This window comes from Capra hircus, chromosome 4 (genome assembly GCF_001704415.2).
Source record: "Capra hircus breed San Clemente chromosome 4, ASM170441v1, whole genome shotgun sequence".
In the NCBI taxonomy this organism is placed as follows: Eukaryota; Metazoa; Chordata; class Mammalia; order Artiodactyla; family Bovidae; genus Capra; species Capra hircus.
In genome coordinates this window covers 118,033,469-118,056,567 of record NC_030811.1, presented here as the reverse complement: position 1 = coordinate 118,056,567, position 23,099 = coordinate 118,033,469, and positions in this window count along the sequence as shown.

The window sequence follows — 23,099 nt, the reverse complement described above, 5'->3', positions numbered from 1 at the left end:
ACACAGGGAAATAGGTGTGAAGACAGCTGTCCTAAATATGTCCTGGTTAATGTTCCTCTCCTCCTGGCAGGAGAACACCATTACCAAGCTGACAGCCACACTTCGATTTGTCTCTTAGCAACAATTAGTATTTAGAATTGCCCTGGATGGGCAGCAGGTTCAGGCTTCTTCTATACAACAGTTTCTGAGATGCATACCACATGGAGTTGTTTGTTTGTTTGTTTGTTTTTAAGTGCCAAAAGGGAGTGTGGAAACAGAGCAGAAATCAAGCAAATTGTTAGAATCTTGGTTCTTGGCTGACTGACTTGTGAGATGAAGGGACAGGTCAGAATCCTTGTTAAGCAAGAAAGACAATACTCAGGCCATCTTCAGTGCTTTCTTCTGTTCATCTTACAAACCTTTGTTCTTTCTCAGGATTGCTCATACAATGTGGGTTTATTTGTTGTTTCATATAATCTTAGGATGGTTTTTACTACTTCTTTGAAAAATGTCATTGGAATCTTAACAGGGGTTGAACTGAATCTATGCATGGCTTGGGTATTAAAATATTTTAATAATATTAAGTCTTCTAATCCATGGAAATGAAATAGGTTTCCATTTACTTGTATCTTATTGAATTTCTTTAATGAATGTTTTTCAACATAGAGCTCTTTTACCATCTTAGCTAAATATATTCCTATATATTTTACTTTTATGATTCTATTGCAAATATGATTATTTTCTTTATTTTTCTTTTAGATAATTTGTTCTTAGTGTGTATATACTACATCAAATTAAAACTTTTCTGCACAGTGAAAGAAATGGTCAGTAGAATGAAAAGGATCTTCAGAATGGGAAAAATATTTGCAAATCCTATATATATTCATTTCCAAAATATATAAAGAATTCATATATCTCAATAGAAAAATATAAATATAAAGCAATATAATCATTAACAATAATAATCTAATTTAAATAGTTTTACAAAGATTGGGTACAAGTATTTCAAAAGGTGCTCCTCAAACATTAATCATTAGGGAAATGCAAATTAAAACCACAATGATAAATCACCTCACACTTGTTAGAATAGATATCATCAATAAGAGAAGAAATAGAAAATTATATTCAGGATGTGGAGAAAAGGCAACTTGTGTACTAACAGGTGAGGATGTCAATTTGTGCAACTGCTATAGAAAAATAGTATAGATATTCCTCAAAAAGTTAAAAATAGAACTGACATATGATACAACAGCTTCATGTCTGTCTATTTATCTGAAAGAAATAACATCACTATTTTGAAAATATATCTGTAACCCATTTTATTGCAGCATGATTTACCATATTTACCATAAGTAGAAATAACTTTTGCCCATCAGCATATAAATTGATAAAGTAAATGTGTAAATGTGGTATAAATATATATAATGGTATATTATACAGACAGAGTGAAGGGAATTCTGACATTTACAGAAATATAGATGAATGCAGAGGGCATTATGCTGAGTGCAATAAGTCAGAGAAAGACAGATATTGTACAACCTCATTTATATCTGATATTTAACAAAGCAAAATAAACAAACAAAGCAGAGACACATTGATAGTTGACAGAAGTAGGAGTGCAGGCTGAAGAAATAGGATGAAGGTGATCAAACATACAAAGTTTGAGTTATAAAATAAATAACTACCAGAGATACACCAGGATGACTATAGATAACATTGCTCTATCATGTATTTAAAAGTTGCTAAGATGCTGGGAGGGATTGGGGGAAGGAGGAGAAAGGGATGACAGAGGATGAGATGGCTGGATGGCATCACCGACTTGATGGATGTGAGTTTGAGTGAACTCCGGGAGTTGGTGATGGACAAAGAGGCCTGGCATGCTGCAATTCATGGGGTCACAAAGAGTCAGACACGACTGAGAACTGAACTGAACTGAAGATTTTAAAACTTCTCAAAATAAGAAAAAAAATGTTTCTTTTTTTTTTGGTATCTATAAGAGATGATGGGTGTTAACTAATTTTATTGCAATAATCATCTCTCTCTCTCTCTCTCTCTCTCTCTGTCTTATTTCAGTTCAATTCCATTCGGTTGCTCAGTTGTGTTTGACTCTTTGCCGCCCCATGGACTGCAGCTCGCCAGGCATCCCTGTCCATCACCAACTCCCAGAGTTTACTCAAACTCATGTCCTTTGAGTCGATGATGTCATCCAACCATCTCATCCTCTGTTGTCCCCTTCGCCTCCTGCCTTCAATCTTTCCCAGCATCTGGGTCTTTTCAAATGAGTCAGTTTTTCAAATCAGGTGGCCCAAGTATTGTAGTTTCAGCTTCAATATCAGTCCTTCCAATGAATATTCAGGAATGATTTCCTTTAGGTTGGACTGATTGGATCTCCTTGCTCTCCAAGGGACTCTCTAGAGACTTCTCCAACACCACAGTTCAACAGCATCAATTCTTTAGCACTTGGTTTTCTTTATAGTCCAACTCTTACAGCCATACATGACTACTGGAAAATAATAGCTTTGACTAGATGGACCTTTGTTGGCAAAGTAGTGTCTCTGCTTTTTAATATGCTGTCTAGGTTGGCCATAACTTTTCTTTCAAGGAGCAAGCATCTTTTTATTTCATGGCTGCAATCACCATCTGCAGTGAATTTACTCACAGGGCAGACAGACAGAAACCACAATCACAGAAAATTAACCAATCTAATCACATGGACCACAGCCCTATCTAACTCAAAGAAACTGTAAGCCATGCCATGTAGCGCCACCCAAGATGGACGGGTCATGGTGGAGACTTCTGACAAAACATGGTCCACTGGAGAAGGGAATGGCAAACCACTTCAGCATTCTTGCCTTGAGAACACCTTGAACATTATAAAAAGGCAAAAAGATAGGACACTGAAAGATGAACTCCCCAGGTCAGTAGGTGCCCAATATGCTACAGGATGTGAGTGGAGAAATAACTCTGGAAATAATGAAGAGATGGAGCCAAAGCAAAAAATAACCCTCAGTTGTGAACGTGACGGGTGATGGAAATAAAGTCCAATGCTGTAAAGAGCAACACTGCACAGCAACCTAGAATATTAGGTCCATGAAACAAGGCAAATTGGAAGTGGTCAAACAGGAGATGGCAAGAATGAACACCAAGATTGTAGGAATCATGGAACTAAAATGGACAGGAATGGGGGAATTTCATTCAGATGACCACTATATCTACAACTGTGGGCAAGAATTCCTTAGAAGAAATGGAGTAGCCATCATAGTAAACAAGAGAGTGAAATGGAGTATGTGCACGCAATCTCAAAAATGACAGAATGATCTCTGTTTTTCCAGGGCAAGCCATTCAATATCACAGTAATCCAAGTCTATGCCCTGACCAGTAATGCTGAAGAAGCTGAAATTGAACAGTTCTATTCTATGAAGACCTAGAAGACCTTCTAGAACTAATATCCCCAAAAGATGCCCTTTTTATTATAGGAGACTGGAATGCAAAAGTAAGAAGTCAAGAATACTTGGAGTAACAGACACATTTTGCCTTGAAATAAAAAATGAAGCAGTTTAAAGGCTAACAGAGTTTTTCCAAGAGAATGCACTGATCATAGCAAACACCCTCTTCCAAAAACACAAGGCAAGACTGTACACATGGACATCACCAGATGGTCAATACTGAAATCAGATTGGTTATATTCTTTGCAGCCACAGATGGAGAAGCTCTATACCGTCAGCAAAAACAAGACTGGGAGCTGACTGTGGCTCAGATAGTGAATCCTCATTGCAAAATTAAGACTTAAGTTGAAGAAAGAAGGGAAAACCAATAGACCATTCATCTATGACCTAAATCAAATCCTTTACGGTTGTACAGTAGAAGTGACAAACAGATTCAAGGGATTAGATCTGATAGACAGAATGCCTGAAGAACAATGGATGGAGGTTCATGACATTGTGCAGGAGGCAGTGATCAAGACCATTTGCAAAAAAAAAGAAATGCAAAAAAGAAAAATAGTTGTCTGAGGAGGCCTTAGAAATAGCAGAGAAAAGAAAAAAAAATTTAAAAAGTGAAAAGCAAAGGAAAAAAAGAAAGATATACCCATTTGAAGAGTTCCAAAGAATAGCAAGGAGAGATAAGAAAGCCTTCCTCGGTGGCAATGCAAAGAAGCAGAGGAAGACAATAGAATGGGAAAGACTAGAGAGCTCTTCAAGAAAGTTAGAGATACCAAGGGAACATTTCATGCAAAGATGGGCTCAATAAAGGACAGAAATGGTATGGACAAAACAGAAGCAGAAAATATTAAGAAGACGTGGCAAAAATACACAGAAGAACAATACATAAAATATATTCATCATCCAGATAATCACGATGCTGTGATCACTCACGGAGAAGGCAATGGCATCCCACTCCAGTACTCTTGCCTGGAAAATCCCATGGACAGAGGAGACTGGTAGGCTGCAGTCCATGGGATCGCGAAGAGTTGGACACGACTGAATGACTTCACTTTCACTTTTCACTTTCATGCATTTGAGAAGGAAATGGTAACCCACTCCAGTGTTCTTGTCTGGAGAATCCCAGGGATGGGGGAGCCTCGTAGGCTGCCATCTATTGGGTCCCACAGAGTTGGACACGGCTGAAGTGACTTAGCAGCAGCAGCAGCAGTGATCACTCACCTAGAGCCAGACATCATGGAATGTGAAGTCAAGTGTCTTTAGGAAGCATCACTATGAACAAAGCTAGTGGAGGTGATGGAAGGCCAGTTGAGCTATTTCAAATCCTAAAAGATGATTCTGTGAAAGTGCTGCACTCAATATGCCGGCAAATTTGGAAAACTCAGCAGTGGCCACATGACTGAATAAGGTCAGTTTTCATTCTAATCCCAAAGAAAGGCAATGCCAAAGAATGCTCAAACTATCATACAATTGCACTCATCTCACAGGCTAGCAAAGTAATGCTCAAAATTCTCCAAGTCAGACTTCAATAGTATGTGAACTGCAAATTTCAAGCTTGATATAGAAAAGACAGAGAAAACAGAGATCAAATTGTCAACATCCCTGGATCACTGAAAATGCAAGACAGGTCCAGAAAAAAATGTCTACTTCTGCTTTATTGAGTACTCCAAACCTTTGTCTGGGTGGATCCCAACAAACTGTGGGAAATTCTTCACGTGATGGGAATACCAGACCACCAGAACTGCCTCCTGAGAAATCTGTATCCATGTCAAGAAGAAACAGTTAGAACTGGACATGGAACAACAGATTGCTTCCAAATCGGGAAAGGAGTGTGTCAAGGCTATATATCGTCACCCTACTTATTTAACTTATATACAGAGTACTTATAACTTATCTGCGAAATGCTGGGCTGGATGAAGCACAAGCTGGAATGAAGATTTCTGGGAGAAATATCAATAACCTCATATATGCAGATAACAGCACCCTTAGGGCAGAAAGTGAAGAAGAACTAAAGAGCCTCTTGATGAAAGTGAAAGAGGAGAGTGAAAAGTTGGCTTAAAACTAAGCATTCACAAAACTAAGATCATGGCATCCAGTCCCAACACTTCATGGCAAGTATATGGGGAAACAATGGAAACAGTGACAGATTTTATTTTCTTGGTCTCTAAAATCACTGCAGATGGCGACTGCAGCCATGAAATTAAAAGACAGTTGCTCCTTGGAAGAAAAGCTATGACCAACCTAGACAGCATATTAAAAAGCAGAGGCATTACTTTGCCAACAATGGTCCATCTAGTGAAAGCTCTGTGTTTTTTTTCTAGTAGTCATGTATGGATGTGAGAATTGTACTGTAAAGAAAGCTGAGTGTGGAAGAATCGATGCTTTTGCACTGTGGTGTTGGAGAAACCTCGAGAGTCCATTGGACTGCATGGAGTTCTAAACAGTCAATCGTAAAGGGATTCAGTTCTGAATATTCATTGAAAGGACTGATGCTGAAGCTGAAAGTCCAATATTTTTGCCACCTGATGGGAAGAACTGACTCATCTTAAAAGAACTTGATGCTGGGAAAGATTGAGGGCAGGAGGAGAAGGGGATGACAGAGGATAAGATAGTTGGATGACATTACCAATTCTATCAACTTGAGTTTGAGTAAACTCCAGGTATTGGTGACAGACAGGGAGGCCTGGTGTGCTGCAGTCCATGGGGTTGCAAAGAGTTGGACATCACTGTGTGACTGAACTGACTGACTGACATCTGTCAACTGTTCTAGAAATCCATAGCTATTCTCCTGCCATGTGAAAAAGTGAAGTGGGGCAGGGACAACCTCTATATTTTCTGGAGGGCCTCACCCAAGCATTTGTTGCACCTTATGAGATCAGTAGACTATTTCTTTAATTTGTATTTTAGTCATTTATGTAGTCTTACTAGGATAAGAGGATAATTTGGGGAGGGCAGCTATGGACTTGAATTTTGGGTCCATCAGCCCATTGAGAACCCCCCACCCACCATAATGCTCTGCCTCTAACAGAGCATTTGACATAGATGTTTGAGATGTAGCATCTTCATATCCTTCCTGCCCTTCAAGTTACTTTCAAACTTAGCCTTTAAATACTCCAATCAGAAGAACATTATATTCTGCTACTTTTTCACATTATTATCGGAACAGAAAAATGAGATGTAGAGTCCAGCTATATAAAGGTGTCTGATTTTATTTTACTTTTTAAATTTTCTCTTAAGGAAAGTAAAGTTTATTTATTTATTTATTTATTTTTTTTAGTATTGTGTATGCCCTTTGTATATGGATCCAGAAACATTGTCCTTTCAGAAGATATTTATATTTTCTGATAAAGTAATATTCTTCTATATGATGAAAAATGTTGAACATATTTATAGTTCTCTCAAATATTATCTTACTGGTTCAAAATTGGGAAAGTAATACAACAAGGCATATCGTCAGTCTGCTTATTTAACATCTGGTGAAATGTCAGAATGGATGAATCACAAGCTGAAATCAAGATTGCTCAAGAAATATCAACAACTTCGGATATGCACAAGATACCACTGTAATCATAAAAAGTGAAGAGGAACTAAAGAGCTCTTGATTCTGATGAAAGAAGAAAGTAAAAAAGCTGGCCTGAAACTCAAGTCAAAAAGTCAAAAATCATGGCATCCAGTCCCATTTTTTCATGGCAAATAGAAGGGGAAAATGTGGAAGCAGTGACAGATTTTATCTTCTTGGGCTCCAAAATCACTTCAGATGGTGACTATAGCTATGAAATTAAAATATATTAGCTCCTTGGAAAGAAAACTATGAAAAACCTAGACAGTATATTAAAAAGCAGAGATATCACTTTTCTGACAAAGGTCTGCCTAGTCAAAGCTATGGTTTTTCCAGTAGACATGTATGGATGTGAGAGCTGGACCATAAAAAAGTCTGAATGCTGAAGAATTAATGCTTTTGAACTGTGGTGTTGGAGAAGACTCTTGAGAGTCTTAAGACAGCAAGGATATCAAACCAGTCAATCCTAAAGGAAATGCACCCAGAATATTCACTGGAATAACTTATTCTGAAGTTGAAACTCCAGTACTTTGGCTATCTGATGTGAAGAGCTGACTCACTGGAAAAAATTTTGATGTTGGGGAAAACTGAAGGCAACAGGAGAAGCCTATGGCAGAAAATGAGATGATTAGATAGCATCATGGACTCAGTGGACAATAATCTGAGCAAATTTAGGGAGGTAGTGCAGGACAGAGGAGCCTAGTGTGCTGCAATCCATAGTGTCACATAGAATCACATACCACTTAGTGCCTGCATAACAACAATTAATATTACATTAACTTATATATTGAGAAAAGCCACAGACTTCATATCAAACATAGAATTGAGAAGTATCCTCTGATTTTAAAAATACAGTACTCTCTTTAACTCTATGTGCATGAAAATACAAATGTGCATGTATAAATTTAAAGAGCTGAAAAAACAGAAAAAACACTCCCACTCTAGGCACGCTCTGCTAACCTTTTACAGGTCCTGTGTTGGTGTTTTTCATTATTCATTTGAACACGGGTTATCTTCCCTGTCAGCACAGGCTTTAAAACTGCACTGAAACTTGACAGCTGGCACTGACATACACAGCTGAAAATGTCCAGTAACAGAGACATGTGCACAAAAGCTTCAAGGAGATCACATAAAGAATGGCCAATGCTTCTCATATTGCTAGTTTCAGAAGAGAAGAATGTGATGAACACAGATGATCCAAATATTAAAGAGTCAAGGAATTTCTAGTACAAGTTGATAGAGGAGCTGAACCATTCAACAAGACACATTCAGTTCAGTTCAGTCTCTCAGTCGTGTCCGACTTTTTGGGAGCCCGTGAATCGCAGCACGCTAGGCCTCCCTGTCCATCACCAACCGCTGAAGTTCACTCAGACTCAAGTCCATGGAGTCAGTGATGCCATCCAGCCATCTCATCCTCTTTCGTCCCCTTCTCCTCCTGCCCTGAATCCCTCCTGGCATCAGAGTCTTTTCTAATGAGTCACCTCTTCACATGAGGTGTTCAAAGTACTGGAATTTCAGCTTCAGCATCATTCCCTCCAAAGAAATCCCAGGGTTAATCTCCTTCAGAGTGGACTGGTTGGATCCTCATGCAGTCCAAGTGTCTCTTAAGAGTCTTCTCCAACACCACAGTTCAAAAGCATCAATTCTTTGGCACTCAGCTTTCTTCACCTTACTTCAGGACATAAAGCCCAGCACAGGATAAGGCAGGTGGGAGAAATTCAGGTGGGGCCCTCCAAAAAATGTAGAGGTTGCCCCTGCCCTACAAATAGCCAACTTGACTTTTTTACTTTCCTCTGAAATAGGTATGATTTTCTAGTACAGTTTGGCAGCTGAGAACAGTAGAAAAATATTCATTTTCATAAGTTGCCTTGGATTATTTTCAGCATCAGTGTTTTCTGCAGTCCTCTGAAATCTTAATGCTGATTCCTACAGCAGTTATGCAGGTATCTAGGATGAATTTCCTCCAAGGGAGGAAGTTATTGGATGATATTAGACACACCTCACTTTTCCTAAATTTCTCATCTAGATGCATATACTAGTCTTTTAGTGAATGCATTTGCAGTTCTAATAATAAAAGCAATGCAAAAATGAGGTTAATAGGATGGGACTTTTAAGGTGTGTTGTTTTATAATAATGAAGTATATTCAAACAGGGGACTGCTATTTTACACTCCCTTTGATTCAAAATGGTCACTCACTAACTTACACTCACGAAATTATCTCTTCCTAGGTTTCTTCTGAAATCAAACTGAAGTCATAAGGACACCATTTGACTGGACAATGAGAACTCTGTCCTATTAGCTGGATATGCCTACATGTGATTAAATACCAACTTCTTATCTCCTGTAGTCTCAGTTTGGGAAATTTTATGATAAACTTTACTGAGAAAATAAAGATTGACTTTGATATTCAAGATTCTTTGTCTGAGAGTATCCTAAGTAATCATATAAATGCACAAATATGTGTTTGGAACAATTAACTGTAAAATTGTCGATTGATAAATTTGAAATACTAAATAGGCATTTTTATGTTCTATTTTTACATTTTTACATCTGTATTTTACATCTGTATTTCTGCATCAATGCTTACAGGAAATAAGTTACCAACATACTGAAAGGTTAGAAAGGTAGTCTATAAATTATTATGCATTGAGTCTTTATAATTGTTAAAATTATATATGTACATACAGATATAGTGAGAGAGTTGAAAAAATATTCACCAAAATGTTAAGATTTGGTAATAGAATCATAGAAAAATTTTTTAAAGTTTTCCATAACATATGTAATGTACTATTACAAGAATAAATTAATCTCATAATAAAAATCATTAAAAATATTTTCATTTTTCAAAGCAAAAAAATAAAATACAAGTTAAAATAAGCATAAAAATATAACCTTTGAGTTAAAAAATTATAAAATTATTATGTTTATGTCAAAGACTTCCAAATTCCTTCTCAGGTTGAACTAATACTCACAGATATTGATGGCAATTCCACAGTGTTTCTGAAACCATTTAAGCACTTGTACATAGCTGAATTGAAATTGTGTATTGTAATGAGTTTTTTAACATTCAAAACTTGGGAAAGAGAGCACTGCTCTTTTTTTACCTGCCATGGGGGATCCTGTTCTGTACTTTTAAGCATCACTGTGGTGATGACCAGTCTGCTCATCTCCTCCCCAAGTCCAGCACAATTCCAGGTCTAGGAGACTTTCCTGATTACACCTGTTCTTATTACCTTGGAGAGAAACTTTCATAAATACCCCTAAAGAGTCCAAGCTTGAACATGGTGCCACATTTGACTATGGTTTCTGATGTATCTAAGAACTCAGAAATTCTTGAGTCCAAACGAATGAAAGAAGAACTCAGAAGGAGGATTCCACAAGGACTGGAACTTTCAGTCCAGGAGGATCAGTTATGCATGCGTTTAATAATTGTGAGCCATTTTTCAGTCAGGAGAACAAACATTTACTAAGTGATATTTGAAGGGAACATTTTTCTGATATTTGAACCCATTGGGTAATTATGGGTAAAAACACTAAACTTTTTTTTCTTTTTTGGAATTTTCTGAAGGTCAATCAGCTATTTATTTATTTATTTTTAATATAAATATATTGATTTTAATTGGAGGTTAATTACTTTACAATATTGTAAAGTATTGGTTTTACTATTCATCAACATGAATCTGCCACAGGTATACACGTGTTCCCCATCCTGAACCCCTCTCTCTCCTCCCTCCCCATACCATCCAAATGCTTAATAATATTTTGTCGATATATTTTGGCTTTCTCTGCCATTTTAATATGCTTATCTCATTAGCCTAATAAAATGTCTTTGGAAGTTCCCTACCTGTGTTACCTATTTACACTTCAGTCTTATCTTCACATTTCACATGTGCAAATTAAAACAGGTGCAAGAATTGTGGATTACAATGTCAAATGGGATATTGATAATATCCTATATGCTGCATTGTCTCTGCTAATATCTTAATTACTTATGCAAAATAAATCTGTGAAGTATGCAATGTACCCTAAGTGCTTCTTTAGCTTAAGTGTGTCTGAGAACAAAAAGGGACCATATATTCTGGGCAGCATTCTGAGACGGTCAACTGGCAAATCTAGAAGCAGACTCTACAATCTGCAATTTTATCATCATTTTCAGGTAATTCTAAGATGGGAATTCCAAACCCAAAATCTGACAAATGTTGCTGTATAGATTGAAACTTGATTCCTTTCTGGAAGGCATCCACAAAGAAACTTTTATTGAAATGACATGTGAAGAGGCATTCTTTCTTCATTGATTGTTTCTTCTTCTTGTTTAGGTACATGTTATGAGCAAAGCAGTGTGTGGGACCCTGGGAGTAATAGAAGAATGTCTTAAATATTTAAACAATTCTGGTAATTTATAAATTAGTGCACAGTCTCAGGTTTTGTACATTGAGTTGTAAAATCAATGCCATAGAAATTTAGACATTGGTTAATTTCACTTGATTAGGAAATAATGGTTCTGTGGAAGAGCATATCTTCATCCAGGAAGATTGAATTAAATTCTGTGGATGAGATAAAGTAGATGAAGAAGAATGCAGAGACTGAAATTTCACAGCAGGTGTGGAAATTGGATGTTGTCAATTATGTCAAAGTTATTTTGGGGAGTGGGCTTAACTGTGATTTGTGACAAGTGTCTAAAAGAACTTTGAATGCAAAATTCAAGAATATACAATTTATAGAAATTTACAACTTATAGAAAATGTGGAAATATCATATATTTCTTAGTAGGAGGCTAAAAGATTTCATGTTTATTTTAGAAGGAGATTTCTCATGGGTGTGTAGGATGGATTAGAAACTGGAAAGACTAAATATGAGGATATAAAAGGAAAATTGGGATTCAGTTCAGAAGCATAATTGAGGATGTTACTGACTGAATGTGAAAACCAACAACATTTGGGGAATAGAATATCTTCCTAAGCTTCTATCTTAAGTTTTAGAAAAGATGTATATGCCATTAATCTAGATAAGGGAGCATTAGGGGAAGATGGAAGTATGATTATAAACATAATGGGACATGCTGCCTTAAAAATTAAAAAAAAAATCTTCATAGGCATCTTTCTATTTTTCTTTACATGGTATGTGTTTAAGTGTGGACACACAATTGAACTCTATTGAAGATGATACCATCTAAATAATACTAAAAAACTGTATACCTCAAAATCGTCACCTCAAATATTTGTCTCAGCAAAAAATATAAAGAAATGAGAACTAATAGACATAGTTATTGTATATATCTCTTATAAGTAGTTTATCATAATTAAAAAACACAAATTACTTATAGATATAGTTATAACAACATAGTTAGTTTCCCATTTTCTGAAAAATAAAAAGATGGCTATGTAAGTATTTTTTTAATTTTGAAGTTTCTTATATTGCTGTGACTGTGATTTCAATAATCAAATAGATTCTGGTGCTTTTAATGTGAAAATGTGATTGTTATTGAACACTAAACAAGGGATGCTGGTAATTTTATGACAACTATGTTTTAGCTTTCCATACAAAAACAATGGTAATCAAATCTCGTGCTTGATCACTTTGGCTGATTGTCACAGGGAGAAGCATCCTGCCACCAACAGCATGATTATAGAGCAACATTCCTGGGGTATTTCACCTTCCTTTGTAGGGTAGGGTAAATCATTGTAACTGTTATAATATAGTTATGGGCTGATGGGCTGATGTAGCTTATCAAATCTTGTTCTGAGATGTATTTGCACTATATTCAATTTAAATGTCATGTATTTGAGTTCAGTTACATTTCCATGTTTAAAGAAATGAGCTTGATACTCCCATCTGCTAGAAAGTATATAGGTCTTCTGAGAATAGAAAAGAAAGAAGTACTTTTGTATGCCATTTTGCATTTCTTGGGAGTGAGACTTGCTCTCATGTACATAGGTTTCTAAGCAAAATGCTGCTATTTATTACTTCCTTCTCACTTTTTATACCAGTAGATTTCTTAAACTCACCTCACTGGAGGAAAAGAGACCTTTTCTGTCATCCAAAAAAATGGTTTAAGTCCTTCAGAGACACTGATTATATATGAAAGCTATGTAGGTATTGTGCATGCTAATTGGTTTCAATAGGGTCTGACTCTTTGTGACCCTATAAATGGTAACTTTCCAGCCTCCACTGTCCATGAGATTTCCAGGTAAGAATACTGTAGTGGGTTGCCATATCCTCCTCCAGGGGATCTTCCTGACTAGGTATCAAACCTGTGTCTCATGTCTCCTGCATTGGCAGGCGGGTTCTTTACCACTAGTGCCACCTTGGAAACCCATGTAGATATCAACATCCTACAACTCATAGGTTACCACAGAACCTATTTTCATAATATAACAAGGTAAGTCATTTAAAAAAAATTACTAATCTTCAGTCTGCACTGTAAATGTTCCCATGAGCTCTGTGTCTATCCTTGTGATAACAGAATATGAAAATTAGCACTACACCTGAACAAAACAACAGGGATTTTTGTGTTCAGTTTTATTTTTTTATGTGTGTGTGTGGTTTTTTTAATTTTATTTATTTATTTATTTACTTTACAATACTGTATTAGTTTTGCCATAAATTGACCTGAATCCACCATGGGTATACATGAGTTCCCAATCCTGAACCCCCTTCCCAGTTTTAAAGGTGATTTTGTCAGAGAGGATTCAACTTGAGAGTAAAAGGAAGATTGCTCAATACATACACACTCACCTCAGCCTTTATTAATATTTTTTAATAGATCTATATAGGTACAAAAACAATCTAATCTTACTACACTTTTGTTTCAAATGTTAGAGGTAAAATTAAGGGTAGACACATAATGAAACCTTACTTGAAATGCTTCACTGCTGTTTTTGTTGTTCAGTCTCTCAGCAGTGTCCAACTCTTTGTGACACCACGGACTGCAGCATGCCAGGTTTCCCTTTTCTTCACCATCTCCCAGAGCTTGCTCAAACTCATGTCCATTGAGTTGGTGATACCATCGAAGCATAATGAAAACTTCATTTGAAATGTTTCAATAGCTAAGCTAAAATACCAAGGCTCCTCTGCTGTTTCTTGCTTTTCTTCTATAGATTAGTTTTTCATGAACCCAGGTGTATCCAAGGTGCAAAGCAAAGACCAATCAATGGATATTAGCAGTCATTATAAATGGCAGCTCTTATCCTATGCGCCTTAAAATGAAAGGATGACCATATTCTGCCAGTTCCCTTTGTATTCTTCAACTAAAGCAGTGGAGAGTAATTATCAGGCAGCAGAAACTAACTTTGGCAAAGGAATTAAGAAACTTTAATAAGTATAATAATCACAAAGCTAAGATTTAAGAATATGCAATGTGTCAGACAATTTACATACATTACTTGATGAAATAATCAAATAATAATAATCCTATGGGCTAGTTTTTATTTTTACACATTCTATATAGAGTCATTCAACTTGATATGGCCAGGACTCAAACAACTCTGTCTAACTCACTGGTATAATACTAAATTAGTAACCACTAGTTATCCAAAAAATAAAAACCAAAAAACTGTTTTTAAAGGCCTTCAACCATTTCCATAGTGTACATAGGCTTACCATGACCAATGAAAATAAGCAAGAATGGCATAAAATCGGCTCTCACAAACTTTGAGTCAGTCCTTACACTATTAAGGGTTTCCCTTATGGCTCAGCTGGTAAAGAATCTGCCTGCATTGAGGGAAACCTGGGTTCTATTCCTTGGTTTGGGAAAATCCCTGGAGAAGGGAAAGGCTACCCACTGCAGTATTCTGGCCTGGAGAATTCCATGGACTGTATAATACATGGGGTAACAAAGAGTCAGACAGGACAGAGTGACTCTCACTTTACACTATTAAACTCTGATTCCAAAATCCCTAATTCCCACCATTAAGTTATAGTATGAGTCATAAGGTCTTCCCTGGTAGCTCAGCTGGTAAAGAATCTCCCTGCAATGCAGGAGACCCTGGTTCAATTCCTGAGTGAAGAAGATCTGAAGAAGGCGTAGGCTACCCACTCCAGTATTCATGAGATTCCCTGGTGGCTCAGATGGTAAAGAATCTGCCTGCAATGCAGGAGACCTGATTTTAACCCCTGGGTTGGGAAGATCCCCTGGAGGAGAACATGGCAACACACTTCAGTATTCTTGCCTGAAGAATTCCTATGGACAAAGGAGCCTGGTGGGTGACAGTCCATGGAGTCACAAAGAGAACATGACTGAGTGACTAAGTGCATGAGTCTTAAAAAAGAGGAAAGACAGAGACAACAAAAGCAAAAAGTACATTCTTAGATGGGATTCTGACTATGTTTCTCCTCTCATTAACCATTTGGGTTACAATCCTTAAGAATTAATATATAGTAAAAACATGTCCATTTATTAAAGATAAATACATATGGGGTATAGAAAAGTGGATAAGTGAAAGAGAAACGAATAAAAGCTTGGGAAAGTCTTCCTAGAAAAGTAATGAATGATTGGACTAGAAATGGCTGAGAGTTAGGGATGTAAAAGTGATATTTAACTGATGCCTACTATCTATTGCAGACTATTTCTATTGATTAGAAAGTATTTAAGGTAGGTATTAGGATAATTGGGTTATTTCCCAGGTGTGTGGTTTTCACCATCCCAGGTGGCTCAGTGGTAAAGGATCCACCTGCCAATGTGTTAAAGATGCTACATTGCAGGAGGACGTGGATTCAATCCTTAGGTTGGGAAGAACCCCTGGAGAAAGAAATGGGAATCCACTTCAGTATTCTTACCTAGGAAATTCCACAGACAGAGGACCTTGTTGGGCTACAGTCCATGGTGTAGTGAAAGAGTTGGACAAAACTGAGCAACTAAACAACTTTATAGATAAGTGAAATTAATCTTAAGGTTACAGAATTAGGAAAGTAGCAGAGACTGTCTCCATCTTAGATTTGGGTTAACCCTCTGCATTTTGCACTATAAACCTCAAAACAAAAACAGACCAAAAAAAAAAAAAAAATAAGAATCTTCCCAGTTTGTGTTGTGTATTCACACTATACATGCACTAACATCCTAACATCTACTTCTTTCTGGATGCTATTTACCTTTTTTACATTTTTATGCAATGCGGTCCAAGGCAATCTCAATTTCTACTCAGAGAAACCCTCTGGTATAACATTTTTGTATTTCCCAACTAATTAAATGAGTGAAAAGTACAGGGAAAACATACAACCATATTTATTAAGTGACTGATGTTTTCTCCCCTCTGGTTTGCATTCCATTCTAATCCTCAAAGTAATAATAATCTTTCCAATTACAAACTTCTATCTGTACAGCATCATAGTCTATTGTAATATCTGTAACATTATGCCCTCATTTGTCTAATAAAATGTTAGTTCTCTGTGCTGTGTGCTAGTGTATAAATTTGACCTCATTACTTTCTCTTTCTCATCATCTCTATCCTCTGTCTTAGACTCTGTAAGTATATATATATATATATATATATATATATATATATATATATGGAATGTGCTAAATAAATAGCTCTCATCTGGTCAGCGTGAGACTTTAGTGATTAAACACTGAAGAAAAGGATGGAAAATTATTAGCATTCAAAATTCAGGGTATTTTAATGGAATCATAGGATATACTTTGGCAAGGCAAATGGAGAAAGTCTACTTTAGATGTTTCATTCCATATTGAAGAAATGGAGAGAAGGAACATTTTTATTCTTACCACAAATTAATTGTAAGTCTATATTGCAAAGAATCATAGATTATAAAGGAGATTTTTTAAAGGGGATTACAAATACACATTGTAAGGCCAGACCCCAGGGGCCATGATGGGCCACCCCTCGTCTCCCTCCCACTGGCAGGGGATGTCCCTAACGGAAGGAGCCTCCCAGATCCCGGGGACCAATGACAGCACACTTCGCCAGCTAAAGCCGCCCCACCCCAGCCACATAGAAGGACCTGTCAGGCTGCGACGCCTCAGCCTGGTGACCTATCCGAAACCCCATCCATGTAGCCTGACCATTCCTCGCAACAAATGTATAAAAACCACCCCCAACACCGTCCGGGCGTGGACTTCCTTGGCCTGCCTCGTTTGGGTCTGGGAACCCCGCCCAGGAGTGCTTCGCCATTAAAAAGCCTGTTAGACACTCTTTTGGTGTTCTGGTTGTCTTTACCTAACACATATAATTATAAACACAATTTTCCTGAGAGTATATATATTTGGTGACAAACATGAGATCATAATCTAATATCTGAAATACACTGACATTTTATTATATGCCAGATATAGGGTGAGTACTTTAAAGAAATTGATGCTATTTTGGAGTGGGTCTGCTTGGTAATAGTCTCTCAGTTTTCCTTCATTTCAAAATGTCTTGATTTCCTTTTCCCTTCTGAAATACTTGAAGTATTACTTCATCCTCACAACATGGTAGATACTGTTATTATCCCTTCATTTAAAACGCAGACACTGAAGTTTCGAGAGACTGACCAAGTCCCCTGTACTTAGGAAGATGGTAACAGTCAAAACAGGTACAGAAATCCTCATCTTATCTTTCAGTTCAGTTCAGTTCAGTTAGGATGCTCAGTAGTGTCTGACTCTTTGTGACCCCGTGAACTGCAGCACGCCAGGCCTCCCTGTCCATCACCATCTCACGGAGTTCACTCAGACTCATGTCCATTGAGTCCGTGATGACATGCAGCCATCTCATCTTCTGTCATCCCCTATCCTCCTGCCCCCAATCCCTCCCAGCACAAGAGTCTTATCCAATGAGTCAACTCTTCACATGAGGTGGCCAAAGTACTGGAGCTTCAGCTTTAGCATCATACCTTCCAAGAAATCCCAGGGTTGATCTCCTTCAAAATAGACTGGTTGGATCTCCTTGCAGTCCAAGAGACTCTCAAGAGTCTTCTCCAACCACAGTTCAAAAGCATCAATTCTTCGGTGCTCAGTCTTCTTCACAGTCCAACTCTCACATCCATACATGACCACAGGAAAAACCAAAACCTTGACTACACGGACCTTAGTCGGCAAAGTAATGTCTCTGCTTTTGAATATACTATCTAGGCTGGTCATGACTTTTCTTCTAAGGAATAAGTGTCTTTTAGTTTCATGGCTGCAGTCACCATTTGCACTGATTTTGGAGCCCCAAAAAATAAAGTCTGATACTGTTTCTACAGTTTCCCCATCTTTTTCCCATGAAGTGATGGGACTGGATGCCATGATCTTCGTTTTCTGAATGTTGAGCTTTAAGCCAAAGTTTTGCTCTCCTCTTTCAGTTTCATCAAGAGGCTTTTTAGCTCCTCTTCACTTTCTGCCATAAGGGTGGTGTCATCTGCATATCTGAGGTTATTGATATTTCTCCTGGCAATCTTGATTCCAGCTTGTGTTTCTTCCAGGCCAGGGTTCTCATGATGTACTCTGCATATAAGTTAAATAAGCAGGGCGACAATATACAGCCTTGACATACTCCTTTTCCTATTTGGAACCAGTCTGTTGTTCCATGTCCAGTTCTAACTGTTGCTTCCTGACCTGCATACAGATTTCTCAAGAGGAAGGTCAGGTGGTCTGGTATTCCCATCTCTTTCATAATTTTCCACAGTTTATTGTGATCCACACAGTCAAAGGCTTTGGCATAGTCAATGAAGCAGAAATAAATGTTTTTCTGGAACTCTCTTGCTTTTTCCATGATCCAGTCGATGTTGGCAATTTGATCTCTGGTTCCTCAGCCTCTTCTAAAACCAGCTTGTACATCAGGGAGTTCACGGTTCAGGTATTGCTGAAGCCCGGCTTGGAGAATTTTGAGCCTTCCTTTACTAGCATGTGAGATGAGTGCTATTGTGCAGTAGTTTGAGCATTCTTTGCATTGCTTTTCTTTGGAATTGGAATGAAAACTGACGTTTTCCAGTCCTGTGGCCACTGCTGAGTTTTCCAAATTTGCTGGCATATTGAATGCAGCACTTTCACAGCATCATCTTCCAGGATTTGAAACAGCTCAACTGGAATTCCATCACCTCGACTAGCTTTGTTCGTACTGATGCTTTCTAAGGCCCACTTGACTTCACATTCCAAGATGTCTGGCTCTAGATTAGTGATCACATCCTCATGATTATCTGGGTCGTGAAGATATTTTTTGTACAGTTCTTATGTGTATTCTTGCCACCTCTTCTTAATATCTTCTGCTTCTGTTAGGTCCATACCATTTCTGTCCTTTATCGAGCCCATCTTTGCATGAAATGTTCCCTTCTATCTCTAATTTTCTTGAAGAGATCACTAATCTTTCCCATTCTGTTGTTTTCCTCTATTTCTTTGCATTGATTGCTGAAGAAGGCTTTCTTATGTCTTCTTGCTATTCTTTGGAACTCTGCATTCAGATGCTTATATCTTTCCTTTTCTCCTTTTTTTCACCTCTCTTCTTTTACAGCTATTTGTAAGGCCTCCCCAGACAGCCATTTTGCTTTTTTTAAATTTCTTTTTCATGGGAATGGTCTGGATCCCTCTATCCTTTACAATGTCACGAACCTCATTCCATAGTTTATCAGGCATTCTGTCTGTCAGATCTAGGTCCTTAAATCTATTTCTCACTTCCACTGTATAATCAAAAGGGATTTGATTTAGGTCATACCTGAATGGTCTAGTGATTTTCCCTACTTTCTTTAATTTAAGTCTGAATTCGGCAATAAGGAGTTCATGAGTCCACAGTCAGCTCCTGGTCTTGATTTTGTTGACTGTATAGAGCTTCTCCATCTTTGGCTGCAAAGAATATAATCAATCTGATTCCGGTGTTGACCATCTGGTGATGTCCATGTGTAGAGTCTTCTCTTGTGTTGTTGGAAGAGGGTATTTGCTATGACCAGTGCATTTTCTTGGCAAAACTCTATTAGACTTTGCCCTGCTTCATTCCGTATTCCAAGGCCAAATTTGCCTGTTACTCCAGGTGTTTCTTGACTTCCTACTTTTGCATTCCAGTCCCCTATAATGAAAAGGACATCTTTTTTGGGTGTTAGTTCTACAAGGTCTTGTAGGTCTTCATTAAAGCATTCAACTTCAGCTTCTTCAGCGTTACTGGTTGGGGCATAGACTTGGATTACTGTGATGTTGAATGGTTTGCCTTGGAAACGAACAGAGATCATTCTGTCGTTTTTCAGATTACATTCAAGTACTGCATTTCGGACTCTTTTGTTGACCATGATGGCTACTCCATTTCTTCTGAGGGATTCCTGCCTGCAGTAGTAGATGTAATGGTCATCTGAGTTAAATTCACCCATTCTACTCCATTTTAGTTCGCTGGTTCCTAGAATGTCAACATTCACCCTTGCATCTCTTGTTTGACAGCTTCCAATTTGCTTGATTCATGGACCTGACATTCCAGGTTCCTATGCAATATTGCTCTTTACAGCATCGGATGTTTCTTCTATCACCAGTCACATCCACAACTGGGTGTTGTTTTTGCTTTGGATCCATCCCTTCATTCTTTCTGGCATTATTTCTCCAGTAGCATATTGGGCACCTAATGACCTGGGGAGTTCCTCCTTCGGTATGCTATCATTTTGCCTTTTCATACTGTTCATGGGGTTCTCAAGGCAAGAACACTGAAGTGGCTTGCCATTCCCTTCTCCATGGACCACATTCCTTATCTCTAATCACTGACAATAGCACTTGTTAAAGATGCTACCGTTTGCTTATTTTAGAATTTCATCATCAGTTTCATTCCTTCTAGATGATCTTGGGTGACCCCAGGAACACACTTTTCAGAATATTGGTTGCCTTTACTCTGTTCTCTAACTCCTAACTCCCTAATTCCTTTCTCAGATAACATTTATTGGCAAAGTGAGTTCTAATGTCAGAAGTGTTAAGCGTGTCATCCATGCCCACTGAAGGTCCTTACCAACACAGACTGTGCCAGAACCATATGCAGGTGGCCAATACTCATAGTCTAGAAACATTTGATACCCTGTCCTCTGCCAAGGGTGATGAGATGTTGGCCTCTAGGCTTTGTCCAGCAGGAAGCCTCCTGAGAAAATGCTAATCACCCCAAGACAGCCTTAGGGTGCAGAATCAATATATTGTAGTCCTTGCAGTCAAGGACTCAGCCTCCCCCTGTATTTGCTCTGCCATATACATATCTGCCTTCCAAGTCCAGGCCCCTTTGGAGGCCTCACATCAGAGGCTGAGCTGGGACACTTTGGTCCACCCTGATCCAGCACTTTTCCATCCCTGGTTCTTCTTTCTCCTTGGCCCCACCCATAAAGAGTCCTTTTGTCAGACACCCTCTTTGCAGTGAGATGATCCCTGACTACATCCCATATCACTCCTCAGGTGCTGTCCATGGAGGGCAGTGGGACACAGGAGAGAAGCACTCCTCCCCAACCTCCTGCCTCTCCCTGCACTGTGCTATCTGCTCTATGGGTTTAAAGGACACACTCAGTTTAACTTGTGCTAATTGACACCTGATTGCTCTACAGATGATACCACCTGTGCTCACACCTGCTATCTATGCCTACGATATGCTACCTGTCTCCCCAAAGCTTTTGATGTGAGTGCTTTTGATAGCTTTTATTCCTTACATCCTATACAGTTCCAGATAAAGCTCTTTCTGTTCTACTGGCTGTTTCATTGGTCACCATTCTCATCTTCAGACTCTGGGGAGCAGTGGCTGGAACAGAGGCCAATCTATTTGGTAGATCCAGTTTTGTGTTGGAAACACCATTTTGCCCTAACCCTCTTTTTCTTGAATTTATCGGTGCTTTTAGCACGTTCCCCCAATGGAAATGCTTTAGCTGAGTATTTGAGTTTTTCTACGAAAGACATACTCAGGAACCTCTAGTTCATTTCAGTTCAGTTCAGTTAAGCTGCTCAGTCGTGCTCAACTCTTTGCTACCCATGAACTGCGGGACACCAGGCTTCCATGATCGTCACCAACTCTGAGAGCTTGCTCATACTCATGTCCATCAAGTCAGTGATGCCATTCAATCATCTCATCCTCTGTTGTCCCCTTCTCCTCCCATTTTCAATCCCTCCCAGCATCAGTCTTTTCCAATGAGTCAATACTTTGCATCAGGTGGCCAAAGTATAGGAACTTCAGCTACAGCATCAGTCCTTCCAATGAATATTCAGGAATGATTTCCTTTAGGATTGACTGGTTGGATCTCCTAGCTGTCCAAGGGACTCTCAAGAGTCTTCTCCAACACCACAGTTGAAAACCATTGATTATTCACCATTCAGCTTTCTTTATGGTCCAATTCTCACATCGATACATGACTACTGGAAAAACCTTATCTTTGACTAGATGGGCCTTTGTTGGCAAAGTAATGTCTCTGCTTTTTAATATGCTATGTAGGTTGGTCATAGCTTCTCATCTAATGAGCAAATTTTTTTTTTTTTTTTAATTTCATGGCTGCAGTCACCATCTGCAGTGATTTTGGAGCCCCCAAAATAAAGTCTGTTACTGTTTCCATTGTTTTCCCATCTATTTGCCATGAAGTGATGGGACCAGATGCCATGATCTTAGTTTTTTGCATGTTGAGTTTCAAGCCAGCTTCTTCACTCTTCTCTTTCACCTTCATCAAGAGGCTCTTTAGTTCCTCCTCGCTTTCTCCCATAAGGGTGGTGTTACCTGTGTATCTGAGGTTGTTGATATTTCTCCCAGCAATCTTGATTCCAACGTGTGCTTCATCCAGTCCAGCATTTTGTGTGATCTACTCTGCAAATAAGTTAAATAGGCAAGGTGATAATATACAACCTTGAAACACTCCTTTCCTGATTTTGAACCAGTCCGTTGTTCAATGTCCAGTTCTAACTGTTGCTTTTCGACCTGCATAGAGATTTTTTCCGGAGGCAAGTAAGATGGTCTGGTACATCTAAGGTCTGCTTCCTAAGGCCCACTTGGCTGCACTCCAGGATGTCTGGCTCTAGGTGAGTGATCACAGCCTCAGGGTTATCTGGGTCATTAAGATCTTTTTTTGTATACTTCTTCTGTGTATTCTTGCCATCATTTCTTAATGTCTTCTGCTTCTATTAAGTGCATACTGTTTCTGACCTTTATTGTGCCCATCTTTGCATGAAATATTACCTTGGTATCTCTAAGTTTCTTAAAGATTGGTATCTCTAACTTTCTAGTTCATT